We start from the raw sequence: 6,000 nt of genomic DNA, 5'->3' as shown, positions 1-6,000 counted from the left end.
ACTCTGGACGGAGTCTGTTAATCAGCTTTGGAAAGTGGTTTCAGCAGGAGTCAAGGAGTTGCTCAGAAGCCGCTCAGCTAATGGTGCTAAATCCAATTTCATGCAAGGGCACAGTGACGGGAGGTGATTAATGGGTTTCATATCCCTCCATCTGCGGGGATCGTCCCCAGCTCCCCCGATGCTGGAGGGACTGGGTCATTGCTGTCTGGCAGTGTGGCAGAACCTGGCAGAGCCCCTTGCTCCATGAAACAATCTTGGGATCTGGGCAAGGGAGAGGAAAAGTTTTTCAGTGCTAGAGTCAGCATCCCAATGACAAGCAAGGCCAGCCCATCTGCTCAGGTGACACCAGCCACAAACAACGGCAGTGTCTCCCCCTCGGCCCCACCCCGTTCCACTGAGGTTTCAGCTGGAAGAGATACTGATTCTGAGAGTAGAGAGCAATCCAGTGCTGCATTGAGGCAGGGCAATTGTTTCAGGGACCAGCAAAAAGTTTGCCACGAATATATATTGCTGGATCCAATGATCTAATGTAATTTGGAAAGGATTTCCATTTTCATGTGTCTGAGAGGAAGAATAGAGACATCAACTTCCAAAAAGCTCTCCTGGGCTATTCCCTCCTCTCTCCCCGGAACACAAAGAGTGACTTTGAAATATGAAACAGCATTGACTGCAAATAAGCTGAAATAAAAGTACTTGTTTTGTGACCCAAAGGATTACTTGTTGGGAAAATTATCACCTGAACAAGTAGGAAGATGAGACTGGTGGTGGCTTGAAGTCTGGGCTCCATGCAGGGCAGTCACATAGCTCTCCATGTGGCAGGGAATGCCCTCAGGCTGTTAAGCACAGGCAAGAGATGGGAGGGTGATTAGAAAAAAGTGTATTTTCCCCCATCACATGAGAAGCAGGAGAGAAGTTGAACATCAGTGCATGCTCCAGCTAAGCATGTTGACTGAAGGGCCAGAAAGGTGCTAGTGAAGGACTGAACTGGGCTAGTGCCGAGAATAGCAAACCTCAAAACTTCATCACAGCAAATAAAGGGCATATTTACTGGGATTCAGTGGTTTAATGTGGACACTAGGGAGAAAATTCATCTCCATCCTCTTTTAAGGATTCATCTTCATCCTCCAGTCTCTTTTCACAGAGACTCTGATAATCTGATTATCTGATCAGGTAATTCTGATTTTGCCCTTTGATGAGATTATGATTTTGGCTGGTAAAGGCAACAGTACAGATGTGAAATAGGTTGGCTTTCCTGGCATTTGAGTCTGGGTGGCCCAACAGTCTGATTTTGAAAGTTATTGAGAAAAGAGACATCATGTGAATTAAAACATAGCTGACAAGCTCACTTTAAGATGCCAGCATGAGCCAGATACCTTGAGCTGACGGCATTGCTGGGGTGTGGGGGTCAGGGCTTGGCATTTCTGCCGGGAGCATCACTGCTGGCAGTGTTTGTCACTCAGCCAGGATGAGCCAAGCACACACGATGGTGAGCACTGGGCTGAACTTTGCAGACTATGCTGAACAGAAAGCACAAGGGTGGAGGTTTTTCATGTTGCTCCCCTTCCCTGGGCTGATCTAAAGTCACTCTCGGCTTCTCCTTGTACAACCTGTGCTCCTGGCTTGGCCAGCGTTTTGGCCTCAGTGGAATCCTTCCAGGACGTCCCTGTCCTTTTGCCAGCGAGGCCAAGCCATCTCCAGGTCTGCAGGTGCACACAGGCATTTTTCTCCCATCATCACATAAACCTGGGTGATGGTATTTTAAAAGCATGAACTCATCTGTGCGTGCTTTTCTTATGGACAGTAATTTCAGCATGTGTTCGGGCTACTGAAGTGCCTTGTAGCACTGGAATTGTGCTCTCCCATATTTGTTAAAGGACAGGATTATTTTCCATTGATTTCAGGCTAGTCACAGAAAGAAAAGCAACATCTGCTGATTGAATGGGCTCCCAAGGAGAATTAACCATTCTCACACACAAAAGAATGGGAAAGAGTTGAACCAGCAAGATTCTCTTTAGATAGAACATTTATTTTTAGAGCCTCGTGTGGCCCCATCCATCCCTCCCTTCTTTCTGCCCGATTCCACTGGCATCAGTTTTTTTTAAACTCCCCATCATCCCCATTCCCACGTCTTGACCCCCTCAATGACTGAGCCACTCAGGAAAAAACGGATTTTCTATCACGTCATCTATCTATGGTGCACATGAACTTGTTTCCCAGCAAAATGACTGCAACAGAGATGATTTGAATCCATGCCAAGGTTACCCACAACACACAAGCCAGCTGCACAAAGGTGGAGCGGGGAGCCCTGGTAATAAGATGGAAGCAATATAGAAAAGTGTCCTAACAAGAGTGCGGCAATTAGGACTGCGCTGTTTGTTTCCTTTCCCATGAAGAGACAAGCCATAAATCAGGGAGGCATCTGCCATGCAGGATCCAAGGGCTCTCAAAGCAGTATGAAAGAGACATCCATCACTGTTAGCAGAAGAAGGATTTGAGTTTAAATTACAGATGCTCAAACTATGCATTTGCAATTGTTTGGGAACAAAGTCCTCTTTAATTTCTCCCCTGGCTCTGGAAGGGGGCTGAGCTGGCTACAGCAGAATTCAGCTGATGCCTAATCAGGCCCTAAAAGGAGCAGAAAAGGAAAATTAATTGGGGACCCCAGGGCTCTGGTGCATAGCTGCTCCCTCCCGCTGAGCACCTGCATGCACTCTCTCACCCTCCTTGCCTTCTTTCCTTTGTGGGCATTTTTCCACGGTATGTTTCCAAAATAATCTGCTCCTTGAAACATAAATAAGGCAAGGGAGGGAAAATTTCAAGAGCTTTCTTCCTGCTGATCACTCCCACAGGCAGGTTGTTCATCCCATTGACCTCTCTGTGCTTCCTCCAGCACCAAATCCTCCTGAAGGGAAGCAGATCATGAATGCCCAAGGAATGAAGGCACCTTCCCACATGCCTGGTCCTCTGAAACCTAAGGCACTTGCTCACAGCCTGGAACAAATCTCTTGTCCCATATTTTTGGACAGATGACCTTCCTTGGATGCCATCTCTGGCCAAAGCTGTGAAAATTGTTCCCACTGGATCCCAACTTCCAGCTCCTCCTGCGAGGCTTAATCATACCCCTGTCCCCATCCCACAGCCTGCAGGTACATCCCCGTTTCCTCTTATCCATCACACCATTGGCACGTCCAGCACATTTCCACATCTCTTCCCACACTTCCTTCTGTCCATCTGTCCCAGCAGCAGCAAGCAGTTGAGAGACCCCAGGCACCCACCTGAGCTGCTTCTGCCTCCTTTCACCAGTGTCCAGAGACAGTGAAATTGTATAAATTCTATGGTGAATGGAAGCTAGGACTATTAACTGTGTTGCCTTTCATTCTCCTCTGGCATTTACAGTCACTGGGATTTGGAGGCTGATATAGATTATTCTTTCATACAAATATATCTCCAGGCAAGAAAGTTGAGCTGCAAGCACAAAAACGTTCACTGCCCAGATATGAGAGGCCCCTTAGGAGATTATATCAGAGCTACAGAGCTAGCATGTAAAATATGTGAGAGAGAGGGTGAAATATTGCCTTTGCAGGCCAGTACCTATCAACAGGCTATGGGAAGGGCTGTGGGAGAAAGGCAGAGCTGGGAGAGGTTTTTCAAATGTGAGTAGGGATTGGCACATATCCCCAAACATGCACTTGGATGCTAAAGGAGGTGTTTGCTGTGGACTTTGCCCGAGCAGGGCTGGGCACAGGGAGTGTTTCTGGGAATGCTGCACTCATCAGCAGGCACCAGCCTGTAGCACTCAGGGTTGGCTGTGTTTTGTGCATCTGTAGGGTTTTCACGTCTTCTCCTTGCCAAGGGAAAGGTGTGCACACTCTCATGTTTATCACAGGTGAGCACCAACCACTCAGACTCAGAAGAAGGGATGGTCCCCCAGCCCTCATCTCACCACCCTCATAAGTCACCATATGTCAATCCCCAGATAAAAGCAGGCTTGTGTCAGAATTAATCATTCTGGCAGTTTACAAGGCAATTAAAGGAAGGGACCATGTGTCTGATTTTACAGCAAATAAACCCTGGCAAATTGCAAACATATCAAAGGTAGTTCTAATTAGCTGCAGTGATCCACAGGGGAGAGCACCCAGGATGACGCCTCCTCCTCTGCTCGGTGTCCTGCACTTGGGAACTGGGCAAAATCATGTCTGAAGATCATAAGCTGCATTCCCAAATGAAGAATGCCAAGTAGCGTGTTTATTTATCAGGCACAAGTGGGAAATTGCTGCAAGAAGCCTGACAGCTAGATGTGGCAATTAACATATAATTTGAATATGTCTATTTGCTTGCCACATAAATTAAGAAGGTGCCCTTCTTGCTCCATGGTTTAGAAGCCGAGAAAAGACATATTCCTTCTTGCATCTGCTGCAACATAAAAGCCATGGCTAACATTGTATCCTCTGGACTGGGATCATAAGGACAAGGTTAGTCTGGAGTCCCTGGTGCCCTGAGCACTTCCTACAGAGATGGAAGGGCTAAATGTATAATTGCTCTACACAGAGACAAAAAACAACTTTCAGACCTTTCCTTCTGTAGCGATTCTGCCTTCAGAACAGTGTCATGATGAACCAAGAATGAATTTCAGGCCCAGGGCTTGGAGATCCAGCACCTGGATGTGTCACACACCTGGAGTGGCTGCGTGCTGACATAGCCCTCCCTGCCAAGTTCTGGGATTGCCCTCACTTCAGTCAATTGCTCTATTTTTCTAGGGCATCTGCCCTCAGCAATTTCCATTCCCACTGCTGTGGACAGCCCTAGCCTCTCATGGGCAGGGGAACCTGCCAGGTACGTGGAAACACTTGTTGGCTTCTTCCATGTGGTTTTTTTCTTTAACCCTCCGTGGCCTGGCAGCATGGGGCAGCTTGTTTCACTCATTGGGAGCACCTGGAGCAGTGGTGATTTAAGGGGATGTTGCTCTATTTGCAGTCAAGTGGTCTGTCCTGGCGGGGGCTGATGGCAGGTCCTTGGTGGGTAGAAGTGGTTAAGCTGTGCCCTGTGTGCAGCCCTCAGCAGCTTGCAGAGGTTTTCCAGTTGAGGTTAGGCACAACCTAAATGTTCTGGGAGCTGGGGAAGAAGCTGAGCCCTGCGACTGCAGGCTGTTGCTGTGGGGATGGGAAATATTGAATATTGAGAAGGTAAGTACTGATTTTTACAATCTGTTAATATGGTTATTTATAAACTCACTGACAACCAATACACCTCATCATGCTGAGAATGGTCAAAACTGATATTTATGCAGTGTGTTTTTCTCATAATACCATATCAGGGTGTTTATTATTAATGGGTCAGTGAGATTAGAGCAAGATGAATGTTGTATGGGATGGCTCCTGCGTGGCTGTGAGATGTTCAAGAGGTGTAGGCATTGCTCCAGTCTGCTGTGGGAGTACTCCTGCTCATATTTGGAGCCATGTGGGAGGTTCCCAGGGATGCGCTCCCTCTGCCAATAGCTCCCTTCCATGGCAATGGGACCCTGGGTGCCCCAAACCTTCCAGGCTCTTGTGGCTGTCTTGCAGACTTTGATGGGGCTGGCAGGGAGTAATGTTAATTTTATTCAGCACCTGCTCTGTTCCGGGGAGTGTATTTGTTTCAGAAGCACCATGTGTTTGTCTATCTGAAACAAAAATGTTTCAAGACTTGGGGTTTGTGGAGAACTTTCATAAGCTGGGAATAATTTCAAATTGAAAGGAAATCATTGTGCAAAGAGTCAAAATGTCTCTGAAGAGAAAATCTGAGTTTTAAGGTGGATTCATTAGAAGTCTGTCTGCACCCCAGTGGATACCAAAGATGCACCTGTGTTTTTAAAAACAGCTCTGAAACTCTGCCCAGTCTCACCTCTAAAATAATTAAATGCATACATAAGTTTGTGCCTGATGAGGAGCTCTGCCAGCTCATCAGAATAAAATGTCAGCAAATGCCAGCAAGTTCCTGACCTTAATTTCAGCAGACTTGCCT

The sequence above is a fragment of the Chiroxiphia lanceolata genome, chromosome 9, assembly GCF_009829145.1.
Source record: "Chiroxiphia lanceolata isolate bChiLan1 chromosome 9, bChiLan1.pri, whole genome shotgun sequence".
Classification (NCBI taxonomy): domain Eukaryota; kingdom Metazoa; phylum Chordata; class Aves; order Passeriformes; family Pipridae; genus Chiroxiphia; species Chiroxiphia lanceolata.
This window is presented reverse-complemented; position numbering follows the sequence as displayed.